At 37.2% G+C, this 19,313-nt stretch overlaps 2 pseudogenes; both read right to left on the minus strand.

Moving 5' to 3' along the window:
- Positions 1-19,313, minus strand: part of LOC123393987 — a 39,205-nt pseudogene that overhangs the window by 13,868 nt on the left and 6,024 nt on the right.
- Positions 1,858-2,960, minus strand: LOC123393980 (annotated as a pseudogene).

Here is a 19,313-nt window from a genome sequence, read left to right on the forward strand (position 1 = left end):
TGATTGTTGCAGAGCTGGGTTCACTTTGTAAAATTAAACTCACCTTTATGCTTAACATTTATATACTTTATTGCATTTCTGTTATACTTGGATTTAAAAATTTAAAAATAACTCTGTTCAACAAAATATCTATAAGCAAAATTAAAAGACAAGCCCTAATAATGCATATGGCCAAAGAATTGTCATCAGATTGCATAAGGAATGCCTACAAATAATATAGATTTTTTAATTCATTTGACAGAGAGAGAGATCACAAGTAGGCAGAGAGGCTGGTAGAGAGAAAGGGGGCAGCAGGCTCCCCGCTGAGCAGAGAGCCTAAAGCAGGGCTCGATCCCAGGACCTGAGATCATGACCTGAGGTGAAGGCAGAGGCTTAACCCACTGAGCCACTCAGGTGCCCACAAATTATAATATTTTAAAAGTACATACTATCCCACCTCCACACCCCATGCCAACCCCATGTTTCACCATGGAGAAACAACAGCAAAGAATATTAAAAGGCACTTTACCTTAAAATTCTATAGTGACTTAAGTCCCAATCCCTGGATAACTTCTCTAGTTATATTCTTTCCTGGGTAATGTCATATGGTTTTAAAATGCCATATATTCACACATGACTCCCACATTTTATCTCTCCCCTGAAATTGAGACTTGTGGATCTAACTACCTGCTCGACATCTCCAACTGATGTCTCATAGGCAGTTCAAATGCAGCAAATCCAAGACTGAACTATAATTTTCCATCAAACTTGTTCCTCCTGCAAGGATCCCCAGTTCAGTAAACGGCAACTCCTAGTTTTCTAAATCTTTTTTCCAAATCTTTTTTCTTTTAACGTTTTTTGGAATTTATTGATTTGTATTTGAAATGAACTGTTGACACAGATTCCCTGGAAATCATCTGACTAAACCTGAGAAAACAGTTAATTCTACTAAGACAGTAAAATAATTCCAAGACATATGGTTTACCCAACAGAACAATACTGTAGAGATGCTGTCTCTGATACAAAAACTCACTGCTCCTTACTCTTCTAAACACACAGTGGTAGGAGTTAACAATATTCAATCACTTCTGTTCTTTCTTGAATATATAAAATAAAAATACCAATTAAAAAACTAATATATCTTCTCTTTAAATGTTTCTTACAGATACAATTTCAATATTTTCATTCAACAGTGGTGTGTTTTAAGAGATTATTATTCATTCACAAGTCAAACAATACTCCACACAAAGAGGAACAGTCTATAGGCTCATACTGTGAATAAAGACTTCAGGAATGCAGCAATGGATCTTTCTAAATTACAAAGTGGATAAAATTCTGAGAGGATACATGCAATAAAGCTCTACTAAGCAGATGGCCACAGACCTAGAACATTCTACTGATAACTTCAATGGGACTCCAGATGCTTCCAAACTCAACATGAACTCTCATCTTAGGCTTTGTACTTTCCTTTTCCAGTTTCACTAATGACACAAACATGATTCAAATACCTGAGGAAGTCATTATAGTCAAGGGCATATCCTACAATAAACTTGTCTGGATTTCAAATCCAACAAAGTGTGATTTATAACTAAAACATCAAGGGGTCCTTTTCACCAGCAAGCTTCCGACCTCGATGATCTTTGGATTATGCTCCTTGACCAATGAAAGCAAGGTTTGCATTGTTTTGCCAGTGTCAGTTTATCCTCAATAATCAAGACAGTCTTTCCAAAGTTGAGAGATCAGGACGCCTGGGTGGCTCAGTCGTTTGGCTCAGGTCATGATCCAGGATCCTGGGATCTTGTCCCGTGTTGGGTTCCTTGCTCAGCCAGGAGCCTGTTTCTCTATCTGCCTCTGCCAGCCACTCTACCTGCTTGTTTTCTCTCTCTCTCTCTCTTCCTTTCTCTAACAAATAAATAAATAAAAACTTAAAAAAAAAAAGTTGAGAGATCATCATTTACTTTGATGTGCCCTGTTGACTGGGTCATTACAATAGCTCTTCAGTCTGATGAAATCTACAGTAATAGGAATGGATCCATCACAATTTCTGTTCAGTGCTTTGATACCACCCTGCAGGTCAGCAAAGAATTTATAGCCTCCCTCGAGCAGACAGAGGTCTACGATGTGACGGTCTACGATGAAGACAGATGTCTTCATCACATCTTGAGTAAGCTGCTCGGTCCTGTCCATAATTCCATAAGGAATAAACACCTTTTCCAAATCCTCAGCATAATGATTGAGGTATACAGAATAAGTCTAGGTGATCACCTGGTTTATCATCACTCATCATGATGCTGGGGTTGCCACTGTGCAGCCCAGTGGGCGTATGGGTTAACCGCAGCCTGGAAAGGAGGAAGCCGGGGGCGTAGCAGAGGAGGTGGAGGCTCCACAGAAGGTGGCAACAAGTGGGAAAGCTGAGCGATGTGCTCGCTGTTGCTCTCTAGGCCGCTGCTGGAGCAGAGGCCTCTACTTCCCAAACCTGTAGTCATTTATAGCTCCTATCTTTTTCCATACCCCACATCAAATCCTTCAGCAAATCCTGTCAGCTCGCTCTTCAAAATCTGTCCAGAATCTGACCACTTCTCATCATTTCTACAGCTATCACAATTCTGTCTTACCTGGATTAGTACAATAACCACATAACATAGCACCCGGCTGCCTCAAAGCATTCACTCCAGTCCTCCAGCGACTTTTCATTCCACTCAGTTTAAAAGCAGCATTCATAGCTGTCTTCAAGCCCTCCACCCCACCCCACCCCTGCCCCCATCCCTAACATCTTCTGACTCAGTCTTCTACTATTTTGCCCTTGACCACTGTACTCCAGCCACACTGGCCTTCTTGGGAGGCTTCAAATCATCTAGGCACACTCCTATCACAGGTCCTTTTTACTAACAATTATACATGCCTAGAATACTTCTCTCTCAGGCAGCCATATTATGACTTACGACTTGTGCCTTTATGGGCACTTTGTTCAAATGTCCCATTATTGCTGTGCCTTTCTCTCACCACCCAATCTAAAACAGTGCCACTTCCCCATCCCCATCCACAACACCCCTAGCCCTCTGTCATCCTTCTCTGCTTTATCTTTCTCCCAGGCACTCATCACCACTTTACACTTACTTCTTATATATTTTACTTTTTTACTGCAGATCTCCAAAGAGGATTAAGCTTCATGAGAAAAAGAATTTGTCATGTCCACCACTATATGCTTAATACTACTCTAGAACAGTGCCTGACATATATTGTATGCATTCATTAAGAAACACTAATATGAAATAAACAGATTAAAAATGCTCAAACTTACTAGTAATCAACAAAATACAAATTAAACAAAAATGAGATGCTATTTCATCTGCAAGCATTATTAATTTTTGGCAAGGATGTGGAGACCAATACCAGTTCTCAGCCCCAGAGGCAGTACACAGCCATACAAACACTATGGAAAGCCCTCAGGCAATATCAAGAACAGGTACACGGGGGCATCATAAGGTTCAGCAATCTCACTAGTGCATGCCAAATTTCCTACTGTATGCCAAAAAAATTTACAAGGCACTCAAGGTCACATAATTTGTAGAAGTAAGAAATCTGAATAATTCAAATGTCTATCAGAGGAACAGATAAGTAAAATAGGTAATAGTCATCTAATAAAAACCATTCATCAGCTGAAATAATGAGACAAATCTCCCATGTTTTAACATAGATCTAGAAGGCAATATGTACAGTGTAAAAATAAATTTGGATGTTAAATTCAGTATTATTTTATATAAGGAAAAAATAAAATCATATGTAAAATAACCATCATTTTATATATATAATAAAAACAAAACCATAGATGGATTCATGATAGTAGTTACCTCTAAGAAGGAAAGAGAACAGAATTGGGAAATAGGGCATAGGGGATTTCAAATTTATCTACATTTCTCTCTTTTTAAAAACATAGTAGAAAAAGTTAATATAGTCAGTCACTAAATAAATAAATAAATAAAATGAATTTATTTTATTATCTTATTATGTTATATTATCTTCTCTAGTTTTCTATATTAAGATTTTTCAATAAGTAATGACTGATAACTTTATTAAGTCTAACAATTATAGTACACAAATGCCAACCTAAGCAAATAGGAAATTAAAAAGATTAGTAATAATCCATTCCCTACTCTCAATTATAGATAAGTTCAGTCATTTCATAGTGCATAATCTGAGACCACTCACAAATTATGTTGGCCTTCACAAGCAGGTTTTACTTAGAGAAAATAAGGAAAAGTCAATAGGGAAAAAAAATCTATGAAACTTACTAGTCATGGTAATCAAAACTTTAACTGTTCAGAATGTAACACACAGACTGAATTACTATTTACAAAAGACTTAGAAGTTCAAGTTCCTTTTCCTATAATAACCAGGAAGAATGGATCCATAAGTCCTGTTAGCAGAACAATCTTCTGTATTTTTACATTTTGATAAGGTCACTATTGATGATATATTTTTGAAATTTAAATTTAAAAAATTAAATTTAAAAAATTGATATGTTTTTGAAATCCACTAAGAGGAGGAAGCAAAGCAATCATGAAATTTAGGATGAACAATAACTTCATAAGAATGACTTGAAAAAAAAAGAGAATGACTTGAAACTTTACTGTTTCATCAAAATCACAAGAAAAACAGAATATTTCTGATATAAATATACTAAATAAGAGAGTATTTTTTAAACTTGCCTTAGCGTGCTGTTAATTGCTCCCAGTTTATTAGCTTGCTCACAGTCTTCTAATTCTTTGGTATCGTTTGCCACTTTTGAGTACTGAAAGAAAGTACATAGTAAGTTTAGTAATAACTATTAGCTTTCTCTCTATTTCAAGTTCCACTGGCAATCTGTCAGTGATGACACAGATACATCCTATTATCAAAACCTCTTACATATGTAAGAAATGGAAATCAAAATGAGTCACAAATTCCCACCAACGAAAGAAGACATTAAAAACAATTACCACTGGTATGCTGGTGATCATGTAAAATAAGAAAACCCTCTTGGGAAAGTAATTTGACAATATTTATCTAGAGCTATAAAAATGAATAAACCCTTGAACCAACAGTCTTACAACTTAAACCATATCCAGAGCAACACTAAAAAAAAATAATAATAATAAAGTACAACCACTTTAGAAAGTATTTGGTACTATCTCATCATGCTAAGATAGGCATAATCAATGGCCCAGCAACCTTACTTCTAAATATCTACCTAAAGATCTACCTGTCTACTCTTACATGTGTACACAATGAGACAAAGGATGAAAATGCTGATACAACACTGTTCATAACAGCAAAAAACTCCAAACAATTGAAATGCCCATTAGCAGAGGAAGAGCTAACCAAAGAGATACTCATACAATGGAGTACTACACAACTATTAAAATTAACAAAGCTACATATATCAACAGAGACAAAATTTCCAAAAGCATAATGAAGAATAAAAAATAACTGAAAAAATATTTTTAAAATAAAAAAATTTTTAATGCCATTTAAAAGTACTATGCCTCAAATACCTTGATAACTGTGTATCCTATACAATATAATCCTGAAGATGACAGGTTGACTAGTTGGAACTCAAGACTAAAAATACATGCATGATAAAACACCTGTTGCACAGGGCATCTGATACTATAGTTATACTATGCTACTATAGTTCTTCTACAGAAGACAGAATTGATGTATCTCAAAAGAATCTATATAATTGAACTGTAAAATATTCAAGTTCTCTGCCTGTGGCAAGAATTAGAAAGGTGGGACTATGGAGCAAAATGTTCCCACTGCCAACTAATTCCAGAACAGTTCTCTTCTATCAAGCAGGAATTGGTAAGTTTCACAATGTAAAGCAAAAAATATTCAAGGAAGAAAAGTGACTCACCTTATTAGAACTCCCAGCTTTAATTCCGACTGGAATTTTGCTCTTAAAAGAATAAGAAAAATTTAGGAAGTTATCTTCATTTTTTCTTGAGATTTATTCACAAATTAGTAATGCCACTGCTCAAATACAGAGACTATTTTATTCTATGATGAAAAAAATGAACATTCATTCAAACTGTTTTCATACTATCTAATAAAAAAACAATTTATGGACTTGTAAATCATAATTTAGCAAACTGATCGACATATACAAAAATAACAGTGTCAGAATCAGCTAAAATCTTTTTAAAGATTTTATTTATTTATTTGCCAAAGAGAGAGAGAGATCACAAGGAGAGAGGCAGGCAGAGAGAGAGAGAGGGAGAAGAAAGCTCCCCGCTGAGCAGAAAGCCCGATGTGGGGCTCCATCCCCAGACCCTAAATTCATGACCTGATCCGAAGGCAGAGGCTTAACCCACTGAGCCAACCAGGCACCCCCAAATCAGCTATAATTTAAAGTGTAATGCAGTATGTAATAGTTCACATAATTTTTAGGTTAAAAAAAAAACTGACAAAAATCACTATTCCATAAACTTTCCTACCACAGAAAAAGATGCTTTAAAATTTTTCAAAGTTCTTTGAAAAATTTTATGCTCAATCTTAATTTCTGCTCTAAGCTGACATCTAAAGTGAAGGCAGTTTGGGATTAATACTGACAGAATCAGTTCCTTGGTGCACAGGATTCACCTTGGTTTACCAATCTAGGTAATCAGGGTTTACTAATAGAAAATCCCTATGTCTCCAGCTTTCTTTTCTACAAAGCCAGTAATTACTTTCAGGCTTTAATAAACAAACCTAGAAATCATTATAACTGGTTCATCAGACACAATTTTAAACAAAATATCATATCTGAAAGCAGAAAATCACAGGTTGATCCTCTAATCAATCTAGGGGACTGATTTCCAGCATCGGAATCTATGGTATAGCAAAATACCTACTAAAATCTTTTCATGTGTCATGGTAAATTTTAGCTCAGGTAAATTTAACCAGATATTCAGAATAAATATCTTCCTGCCAGGTGGAAGAATATAAATAATGATTAGAGATATTTTCCTAATCAATAAAAAGATTAATAGATTAAAACATTACTTGTTGCTAGCATTTTATTATTTTAGCATTTTCTAGTACATCTAACAAACAGAAGGCAGAAGAGAGAAGACTATAAAACTTAAGTCAAATCTAATAGCCACGAACCTGAATTTAAAATGTGGAAGGAATACTAACCAAAAGTAACTGCTGGCTACAGTGTGTCCTCTGGTATAGTATAATATGCTAAAATCAAAACCTTTAGCAGCTTTTCTAAAGGTTTGATGCTAAATACAATAACTTGACTTATACAAATCTTAACAATAAACCTTTTAGACATACTGGGGTAGGCATCACAGATGATTGTTACGAATGACACATAACAATCACAGAAGAGAATTATTAGAAGTAATGAAAAATGTAAAACTAATAACTAAATCAAGAATTAAATAAACCAGCTGGTATTGAGGCTGGGAAAATGATGGGGTAGGAGGACCCTAGGCTCACCTTATCCTATGGATACAACTAGAAAACAAAAACTTCACACAAATAATCTAGAAAACAACCCAAAGACTGGCAGAACAAACTCTGCAACTAAAGGCAGAGAAGAGGCCACATCAAATTGCGTAGGAAGGGTAGAGATGTAGTGGGGAACGAAACAGGCTTTGGCCATCTGCAGTCAAGAACTGGAGGTACAGGGAAGGGTGAGAAACAGACTATCCCAAATACATGGGGAAGACCAATCCCCATAACTTTTGGTTTTGAAAGCCAGAGGCTCCAAATTTCAGGAGTTCCTACAACCAGTGGGAGTTGAGCTTGGATTTTTAAAAATCAGCACCTCCACTCTGGGAGAGCTGAAAGGCATTAGGAAGCAGAGTTCCTGCCCTTAAAACAGACAGGGGGGGGGGGGGGGGGGATAGGACAAACAGCCCAGGTAGCTACAACATAGAAGCAGCAATTTGAAAAACAACTAGGGCATATGGGAGGGAGACTTACTAATCTCAGAGCATGTCTTAAAAGGCAGGGATCACAGGGAGACCCCTCCAGGAACAAAGGAGGCAGGCACCATTTCCCTCACCTCCACATCCCCACTCACAGCATAAACACATAGGCACCTGTGGGAACCAGCACTATGCAAGGCTTTCTAGCTAAATTTGCTACACTGAGCTCCACCCACCCACACCTAGTAAGGTCCCCTTTTCGACACATTTGTGTCAGTTCTGGTTTTGGATCCCTTCCCATGGAAGACCAGTGTAAACATCATCAGTGCAGCTTATTCTGACCCACACGTTTTGTAGGGCCTCAGTGTGGGCAGCTGTGGACCTTGCAGAAGCTCAAGACACAGCCTGTTGTAACTGGTACCCCACCCACACAGCCCTCCATCCATCAGGGCAGGCAACAGATCTCTCACAAACAGACCAGCACACACCTTGTTAAAATGTGCAGCACTCCAGCGGGGGACCAAACACAGCTCACAACAAGCTAAGAGAGCCTCTTAGACAACTGGACTAAAGGAAAAGCTGGCCAGGACACAAGAGCAGAGCATATGCAACACACACAGGAGACAGTCCCTGATGTGCCAGGTCTGGGAGAATAGCGGACAACTCTACCACAGGGCACGACAGGACATCTTGTTCATAAGATTGTGAACTTCAAGAGGAGGACGCAGAGCTGATTTTGCTAACACACAGAAATAGACACAGAGAATCAGACAAAATGAGATAAGGAATATGTCCCAAATGAAAGAACAGGACAAAACCACAGCAACAGATCAAAGTGAAATGGATATAAGTAGTATGGCTGATAAAAAATTTTAAGTAATGATCATAAACATACTCACTCGGATTGAGAAAAGAATGGAGAACATGGGGCGCCTGGGTGGCTCAGTGGGTTAAAGCCTCTGCCTTCAGCTCAGGTCATGATCCCAGGGTCCTGGGATCGAGCCCCGCATCGGGCTCTCTGCTCAGTGGGGAGCCTGCTTCCTCCTCTCTCTGACTCCCTCTCTACCTACTTGTAATCTCTGTCTGTCAAATAAATAAATAAATAAAAATTAAAAAAAAAAAGAATGGAGAACATCAGTGAGACCCTTAACACAGAAATAAAAGGGAACACATCAGAGATGAAGAACACAATAAATGAAAATAAAAATACACTAAATGGAATAAATAGTAGGTTAGAGGAAACAGGCAAATGAATCAACAACCTGGAAGACAGAGTAAAGGAAAGTAATCAAGCCGAGCATGTGAGAGAAAAAAAAGTTATACAAAATGAGAATAGACTTAGGGAACTCAGTGACTCCATTAAGTGTAATAACATTCAAATTACAGGGATCCTGGAAGAAGTAGAAAAAGAAGAGAACAGAAATTTAATTTGAAGAAATAATAGCTAAAACTTCCTGAATCTGGGGAAGGAAACAGATACTGAGATCCAGGAGGCAGAGATCCCCCAACAAAATCAACCCAAGGTGATCCACACCAAGACACATAGTAGTTAAAATGGCAAAAAGTAGTGATAAAGAAAAAAAAATTTAAAGCAGCAAGAGAAAAGAAAACCGTTATATACAAGGGGAAACCCCATAGAGCTATCAGCTGATTTTTTTTACCAGAAGATTTGTAGGCTAGAAGAGAGTGGCATGATAGATTTCAAATGCTGAAAAGAAAAATCTGCAGCCAAGGATACTCTATCCAGCAAGCCTATCATTCAGAATAGAAGGAAAGATAATGGGTTTCCCAGACAAACAAAAACTAACGGAGTTTATGACTACTAACCCAGCCATACATTAAAGGGGACTCTTTGAATGTAAAGAAAAAACTGTAAGTAAGAGTAGGAAAAGTAGGACACATAAAAGCAGTAAAAATAAGTATATCTGTAAATATCAGTCAAGAGATTCACAAAGGATATAAAATATGACACCATATGTCCAAAATGTTAAGCAGAAAGGAATAAAGAATGGGTTTAAACTTAAATGACCATCAACTTAGCACAGACTGCTATATGCAAACGATGTTATATACAAACCTAATGGTAACCACAAATCAAAAACCAGCAATAACAAATAATATGGAGGACATGGGGAGATGGAGAGGAGACAGGACTTGAGGGAAATTGGAAGGGGAGATGAACCATGAGAGACTATGGACTATGAAAAACAATCAGAGGGTTTTGAAGGGGTGGGAGGTCGGGAGAGTCAGGTGGTGGGTATTATAGAGGGTAAATATTGCATGGAACACTGGGTGTGGTGCATAAACAATGAATTCTGTTACACTGAAAGAAATAAAGAAAAAAAAAGCCAGCAATAGATATGCAATGGATAAAGAGAAAGGAATCCAAGTATATCACTAAGGAAAGCCAAAACACCACAAAAAAAGAGCAAGAGAGAGATCAGAGAATAACTACAAAACAATCACAAAGCAAGTAATAACTTGGTAATAAATTTATATCTACCAATAACTACTTTGAATGTAAATGGACTAGACACTTCAATCCAAAGATATGGGCTGTCTTTGAATTACACAGAGTGGATAAAAAAACAAGAGCCATCTATAAGGCTGCTTACAAGAGACTCATCTCTGATGTAAAAACAACTGCCGACTGAAAGTAAGAGGATGAAGAAAGATTCGTCATCCAAATGGATGTCAAAAGAAAGCTGGAGTAGTAATACTTAAATCAAACAAAACAGACTTTAAAACAAAGACTGTAACAGGAGATAAAGAAGAACACTATATGATGATGAAGGGGAGACTCCAACAAGAAGATACACAATTATAAATATTTATGCACCCAACATGGGAGCACCCAAACACACAGTTAACAACATTAAAAAAAAAAAAAAAAAACCTAATCGATAGGAATGCAATAATAATAGGAGACTATAACACCCCTCTTACATCAATGGACAGATTGTCCAAACAGAAAATCAACAAGGAAACAATGGCTCCATTCACCAGATCAGATGGATTTAAAAGATATTTTCAGAGCATTCCATCCTAAAACAGCAGATACATATTCTCCACAAGTGCACACAGAACATTTTCCAGAACAGTTCACAGATTAGCCCATAAAATAAGCCTGAACAAATTCAAGAAGATGGAAGTCATACCATGCATCTTTTCTGACCACACCACTATGAAAATGGAAGTCAACCACAGGAAAAAATCTGAAAAGAGCGCAAATTCATCAAGGTTAAATAACATGCTACTAAACAATGAATGAGTCATCCAAGACCTCAAAGAAATAAAAATTACATGGAAACAAATGAAAATGAAAACGCAATGGTCCAAACTCTTGCGGATGGAGCAAAAGCAGTTCTAAGCGGGAAGTTTAGGATCATACCAGCCTACCTCAGAAGTAGGAAATATCTCAAACAACCTAAATTTACATATAAAGGAGCTACAAAAAGAATAACAAAACCCAAAACCAACAGAAGGAAGGAAATAATAAAGATTAGAGCACAAATAAATGATACAGAAAATTTTTTAAAAACAAAATAGAAGAAATCTATGAAATCAGGAGCTAGTTCCTAGAAAAGATAAATAAAACTGATAAACCTCTAGCCAGGCTCATTAAAAAAAAGGGGGGGGTATATGAGAGAGGACCCAAACAAAATTGCAAATGAGAGAGAGTAACAATGGACACCACAGAAATACAAGTAACTACAGGAGAGTATTATGAAAAATTACATACTCCAAACCTGGACAACCTAGAGGAAATGGACAAATTCCTAGAAACATATGATCTATCAAAACAGCAACAGGAAGAAAGAACATTTAAACAGACTGATAATCAGCAATGAAATTGAATCAGTAATCAAAAAATTCCCAACATGGGGCGCCTAGGTGGCTCAGTGGGTTAAAGCCTCTGCCTTCAGCTCAGGTCATGATCCCAGGGTCCTGGGATCAAGCCCAGCATGGGGCTCTCATCTCAGCAGGGAGCCTGCTTCCCTCTCTCTCTCTGCCTGCCTCTCTGCCTACTTGTGATCTCTTTCTGTCAAATAAATAAACAAAATCTTAAAAAAAAAAAAATTCCCAACAAACAAAACTCCAGGACCAGATGGCTTCATAGGCAAAATCTATCAAACATTCCAAGAATATTTAATACCTATTCTTCTCAAAATATTTCAAAAAAATGAAGAGGAAGGAAAATTTCCAAATTCATTTTCTGAGGCCAGTATCATCCTGATACTGAAGCTAGGTGAAGACCCCATTAAAAAACAGAACTACAGGGGCACCTGGGTGACTCAGGGGGTTAAACCTCTGCCTTCAGCTCAGGTCATGATCCCCTGGTCCTGGGATTGAGCCCTGCCTTCCACTCTGTGCTCAGGAGGGAGCTAGCTTCCCTGCAACCAACACCGCCCCACTCCCTACTTATGATCTCTGTCAAATGTCAAATAAATACATAAAATCTTTAAAAAAACTACAAAAAATTAAGATTTTTTTAATTAAAAACAAAACTACAGGCCAATAACTCTGATGAACATAGATGCAAAAATCCTCTACAAAATACTAGCAAACCAAGTCCAACAATCCTTTAAAAAAAAAATCATTCACCCTGATCAACCTTTACTCCCAGGTTGCAAGGGTGGTTCAATATTTATAAATCAATCAGTGTGATACATCATATCAGTAAGAGAAAGGAAAAGAAGCTTCAGATTTCAACAGATACAGAAAAAGCATCCAATAAAATACAGCAACAATAACCCTCAACAAAGTAGGTTTGGAGGAAACATACCTCAACTATAATAAAGGCCTTATAGAGAAAATCCATTATACTTAATGGGGGGAAAACTGAGAGCATTTACCGTGAGGTCAGAAAAAGGACACGGATATCTACTCTAACCATTTTATTCAGCTTAGTACTGGATGTCCTAGCCACAGCCATCAGACAACAAAAAGGAATAAAAGGCAACCAAACTGGTTAAGGAAGAAATCAAAATTTCACTATTTGCGGAGGACATGATATTTTGTGTAGAAAACCCTAAAGACTCCACCAAAAAACTGCTACATCTAAAAATGAATCCAGTAAAGTTTCAGGACATAAAATCAATGTACACAAATCTGCTGCATTTCGATACAGTAATAAGGAAGCAGTGGAAAGAGAGATTAAGAAAACAATCCCATTTACAATAGTCCCCAAAATAATAAACCAGCTATGAATAAATTTAGCAAAGAGGTGAAAAGACCTGATTGTGAAAACTTAAAATATTGATGAAAGAAGCTGAAGATGACACAAAGAAATGGAAAGACAGTCCATGCTCATGGATTACGAGAACAAATATTGTAAAAATTTCTGTACTACCCAAAGCAAGCTACACATTTAATGCAATCCCTATCAAAATACCAACAGCATTCTTCATAGAACTAGAAAAAAGACATCCTAAACTTTGTATGGAACCACAAAAGACTCTGAAGAGCCAAAGCAATCTTGAAAAAGAAAATCAAAACCGGAGGGAACACTATTGCAGATTTCAAATATTATCTGTAGTAATCAAAAAGGTATGGTACTGGCACAAAAATAGACACTTAGGTCAACAGAACAGCATACAAAGCACAGAAATAAACCCATGATGCTACTGTCAATCTTTGACAAAGGAGGCAAGAATATTTAATGGGAATAAGTCTCTTCAACAAAGGGTAACTGCATGGCTGCATACAGAAGAATGAAATGGGACTTCTTACACTGCACACAAAAACTCAAAATGGATTAGGGACCTAAATGTGAGGCCTGACACCATAAAATTCCTAGAACAGAGCACAGGCAGTAATTTCTCTGATGTTGACCATAACAAGATCTTTCTAGGTATGTCTCCTGAGGCAAGTAAAACAAAAGCAAAATAAGCACTTGTGATGACACTAAAATAAAAAACTTCTGCCCAGCAAAGGAAACCACCAATAAAACTAAAAGACAACCTAACTAACTGGTAGAAGATATTTGCAATGACATATCCAACTAAGGATTATTACCCAAATTATATAAAGAATTTATATAGCTCGGGGTGCCTGGGTAGCTCAGTGCGTTAAAGCCTCTGCTTTCAGCTCAGGTCATGATCCCAGGATCGTGGGATCGAGCCCCGCATTGGGCTCTCTGCTCGTAGGGAGCCTGCTTCCTCCTCTCTCTCTGCCTGCCTCTCTGCCTACTTGGGATCTCTGCCTGTCAAATAAATAAATAAAATCTTAAAAAAAAAAAAGAATTTAATACAGCTCAACACCAAAAAATATCCTAAATAATCCAATTAAAAAATGGGCAGAAGATACGAACAGACATTTCTCCAAAGACAATATCTAGATGGCCAACAGATACATGAAAAGATGCTCAACATCATGCATCATCAGGGAAATGCAAATCAAAAACAAACTGAACTATCACCTAACATCTGTTAGAATGACTAAACTCAAAAACTCAAGAAACAAGTGCTGGTGAAGATGTAGAGAAAAAGTAACACTCATTTACTGTTGGTGGGAATGCAAACTGGTGCAGTAACTGTGGAAGATAACATACGGGTTCCTTGAAAAATTAAAAACAGAACTACCCTATGATCCAGCAATTATACTACTAGGTATTTACCCAAAGAATACAAAAACACTAATTCAAAGGGATATATACACTCCTATTTTTTTTCTAAAGATCTTATTTATTTGACAGAGAGAGATCACAAGTAGGCAGAGAGGCAGGCAGAGAGAGAGAGAGGAGGAAGCAGGCTCCCCGCCAAGCAGAGAGCCTGATGCAGGACTCAATCTCAGGACCCTGAGATCATGACCTGAGCTGTAGGCAGAGGCTTAACCCACTGAGCCACCTAGGCACCCTACACTCCTATGTTTATAGTAACATTATTTACAATAGACAACCCATGGAAACAGCCCAAGTGTCGATCAATAGATGAACAGATAAAGAAGATGTGGTGTATACACATACAATGGAATATTACTCAGCCATTAAAAAGAATGAAGTCCTGCCATTTGCAAAACATGGATGGATTTAGAGAGTATAATGCTTAGGAAAACAAGCCAGTTAGAGAATAAGAATTACCACACTATTTCACTCACCCGTGGAATTTAAGAAGCAGAACAAACACAAGAACAAAAAAGAGACAAACCAAAACAAGAAACTCTTAACTCTATAGAGAACAAAGAGATGGATACCAGAGAGGATATAAGGAGGGGGCAATGGCTGAAACCGGGGAAGTGGATTGAGAGTGCACTTATCTTGATCAGCACTGAATAGTATATGGAACTACTGAAGCACCATTTTGTACACATGAAGTGAATGTACACTATAAAACACTTTTTTTTTTTTTTAGCTATATAACACATAGTAAGTCATTCAGCAATATATGACTAAGGTCTATAGATTAGACATTTGTATTATAAAAATGTTAATTTCCTGATTTTGTTAGTTACATTGTGGTTACATAAGAGAATAATCTTGTTTTTAAGGAAACACAAGTAATTAGCAGTATTGTATCCCCTTGTTGGTAATTTACACCCAAATAGTTCAGAAAATAATATATACAAAGAGTAATAAAGCAAACATGATAAAAATTCAGAGAATCTGAATAAAAATAAATGAGGACTGTTGGTATTATTCTCCCAATTTTTCTGTAGGTCTGAAATTATTTCAGATGAAAAAGTTAAAAAAATTATTCTTAAAGGAAAATGAAGAGGATTTTTTAAATTGTCCCTTTACAAAGGACATTGGTTAAGGTTTTTTCCCCATTTTTAAGGATAACAAACTAGATTAATTGGTTAGGTAAGAAAAGTAAAAAGTGAAATGAAAACACAGCTTATAATGAACTATTGTTTAAGAAGAATTAACTATGGTATATGTCTAAAACAAAAGTCTAAAATATAAGTATAGCTGCTTTTTTTTTTAATGTAACAAAGCCACCAAGTGAAGACCTCATACCAAGCCTGAAATTCCTCTGCTTTACAAAGCACTCTAATTCCCACTCTAAATGTAAAAGTTAAGGTCCACTAACATCACTTTTCTTATGAAATAAAAAGCATATTCAACAAAGCATGAAATAAGAGTTAGCCAATTATAGATCCAGTCCTAGAACAGGCTGCCCAGGCTTCCACCTGGCTTAGAACCATACTATACTTCCACAACCAATCAATACTACTGGGTACAAGAGCTTCTTCAAACCCATTTTGGTAACAAATATAAAATAAACCTTCAAGAATGTGGTTAAAAAGAGAGAGGTGACAGCATATGAATTTGAGGACAAGTCTAAATCCATTAACAGTGGCCTAAAATATAAATTCATGCTTATCTAAGAGCCCAAGAGGAAGCAATGTTTTCCTTATTATTTTTTTTAAATTTATTTTACCTCTGGACAGGGCTCCACATGGCAGTCTTTTATTGAACAATGGCCATCTTCTGCCCAGAAAGGACATGGTCGCTTCAGATTGACCTTGAGAGAAAGATTGGATAAACGTTAGCAGACATATGGCACAGTTCTTCAACACTCTCTAGGTGTCCCTGTGCTGCACACCACTGATGTGGTGGTGGGAAGAAGAAAAAGTCCTACCCTGTGGCATCTATAGGGTTCAAAATTTGAAACTGCAGTTTTTCAGACACCCAGTTGTAATATTAATTAAAAAAAATAACTGTTATTAGTCCTCTGACACTTCAAAAAAGAAATAAAGTCCAAGTACACTGCTCACCTGCAGACCCTGGGCAGCATTTTACTCTGATGTCTGTCAGCACCTTACCCGTTAGGGTTCTCCAGAGCGCCCACCCGCTTCAGTGTGCACTGAGCACCCACTGTCTGCACTGTGTAGGGTCTAGGGCAAAGAAGATATATAAAAAAAGTACTTCACCCACCTGGAGTCTACTGGAGGGAATAGAAATTATAAATGCCTGTTTAATTACAAATTGTAGTAAGTGCTACAAAGAACATCCAGAGTTTCTTCATGGAAAATAATGGGGTTGGCGGACAGTGACCTTCTTGACTGCTCAGTGTAACTGGGGATTTTGTTTGTTATATCTTATTGTTTACATTTAGGAAGATATGGGATTTTGTATATTAAGTTTATAGCCTGCTATCTTAATGCATTTTTTATCATTTTTGTTCATTATTTAAGTTTTCTAGTATTATTTTGTCATTTATAAATGGAGATAGTTTTACTTATTCTTCAAAAATGTTTATGCCTCTAGTTGCTCTCTCTTGTTTGGTATGCTAATTAATATCTCCAGCAGTAAAGAACAGTGGGTACCCTGGGTCCCTCACCTAAGTGAGAATTCCTCAACTATTTCCCAACAAGCAAGATGGTGGCAATGCTAATGTTAGGATTAAAATGATCATGTTAAGGAAGTATCCATCATTCCTATTAAATTTTTTAAAAATCAGGGATGTGTGTTGAACTGTATTGAGGACCTAAAAGCCTTGTTCCTGCATTCTTAGAATAAGATTAACTTGGTCAGGATATATTTTTCTGTAATATGCTCAAAACTCCACATCATCTTCGATTTCACTTCTACTCTCACAGCATACATTCACCCCATCAGGTAAGTCTGTTGGTGTTACCTCTTATGTACGATCTTCGTTTGCTTACTTTTCACCTCTTCCAACTCTACTGCCCTATTCCAACTCCACTTTCCATCTGGTCTCATGCAAAAACCTATATGGTTTCTCTATTTCCTATTGCACACCCTGAGAGTCTGTTTTGTACAAATCTCCCCAAAAGCTCATTACACTTACACTAAAATTCAACATCCTTACATAAGATTTTCTCATCTGGCTCTTACTTTCCAACTCTCCATATCTCACTCACCTTGCTCCAGCCAGGCTGAACTTATTCCTCAAACACGCTCAACCTTTATGCCTGCACTCAAGATGTTTATACCTGTAGCTCTACTCTCCTTCCCTGGAATGTTCTCTCTCCACATCTTGTCACGGCTTTCACGTTATGTAGGTCTTTACTCAAATGCCACAGCACGGATACCCTCCTTTCCTGATCATCTTCTTTAAAAGTAAAGCTACCTAACTTCCCCACCCCATTAATTTATTCTGTCTCCTACTTTATTCTTCTCCATAGCATTAACCTTAGTAAGCATATGACATTAAATTTCACTGTTTATTGTTTGCCTTCCTAATCTGGATAAAGCTTCATGAAGTCAGAGTCTTTGTGTTATTCACTATTGTATCCACAGCACTTAGAATAGCACCTACCTGCCTGGGTGGCTCAGTCAGCTGAGCATCTGCCTTCAGCTTAGGTCATGATCCCAGGGTCCTGGGATCAAGCTCTGTGTCAGGCTCCCTGCTCAGCGGGGAACCTGCTTCTCCCTCTGCCTGCCACTTCCCCTGCTTGTGCTCTCTTTCTCTCTGACATACAAACAAAATCTTTAAAAATAATAATAATAAAAATAGGAAAACTCTTTAAAAAAGAGTGCCTATTGGGCGCCTGGGTGGTTCAGTTGGTTGAACAACTGCCTTCGGCTCAGGTCACGGTCCTAGAGTCCCGGGATCGAGTCCCGCATCAGGCTCCCAGCTCCATGGGGAGTCTGCTTCTCCCTCTACCTTCTCGCCTCTCACGTTCTCTCCCACTGTCTCTCTCTCAAATAAATAAATAAAATGTTTAAAAAAAAAAGAACACCTACTGCTAAGTTGTTATTCAATAAATATTTGGTGAATAAAGAAATGGTATAGATAGTATAAGAAACTGTAAATACCAACTCAGCAGCCAACTGAGCAGTTGACAGGGGTAGACTGGCTTCCACCTAGATATCCTTGCTCAATCACAAGTATGTTTGCACATGTTTAAAATTAACCTATTCTCTTTGCTTTCTTTTTCTGCCACTAGTGTATGAAAAGTATACTGACGGTGGTTAAATGTCCTTTTTCTTTAATTTGTAGGTTGGCAGAACTAGAGAAAGGAATAATCATCATCAGAATATCCTTGACTTGGAGACAAATGCATTAACTAGATCACTGCATTACCCTCCCTTGGGAAGTAAGTGGATATTTCCAGTACATATGGAATAATTTCATCACACTGATTAGAATGTTTTCTTAGAACACTGTTATGTTTGCCTATCCAACATCCATTTTTCCTCCTCCTGTAAACCCTAACATTCTGTTGAGAAACAATCACTCCCCCTTATATTTATGTAAATAGGATTGTTAACCAAAGTGTCTTTCCCTCTTTTGGTCAATTAGAAACCTATGTAAGTGTTTTTCCAGAAATTAGGGAGGAATTTCTTCCAGAAATTTGATATAGAGTGTTGCAAAAACAAGGGAAATGGCTATTGCATTTCTTGCTAGGCACACGACATAATAAAATTTTTTGTCACCTTCAAAAAAAAAAAAGGACAATGACTAATGGTGCCAAAATTTTGGTGGTGACATAAAAATAATGGCTATTAGTTCCTGCTCTAAT

Source organism: Mustela putorius, unplaced genomic scaffold (genome assembly GCF_011764305.1).
Source record: "Mustela putorius furo isolate JIRA1106 unplaced genomic scaffold, ASM1176430v1.1 tig00001118_pilon_pilon_pilon, whole genome shotgun sequence".
Lineage (NCBI taxonomy): Eukaryota > Metazoa > Chordata > Mammalia > Carnivora > Mustelidae > Mustela > Mustela putorius.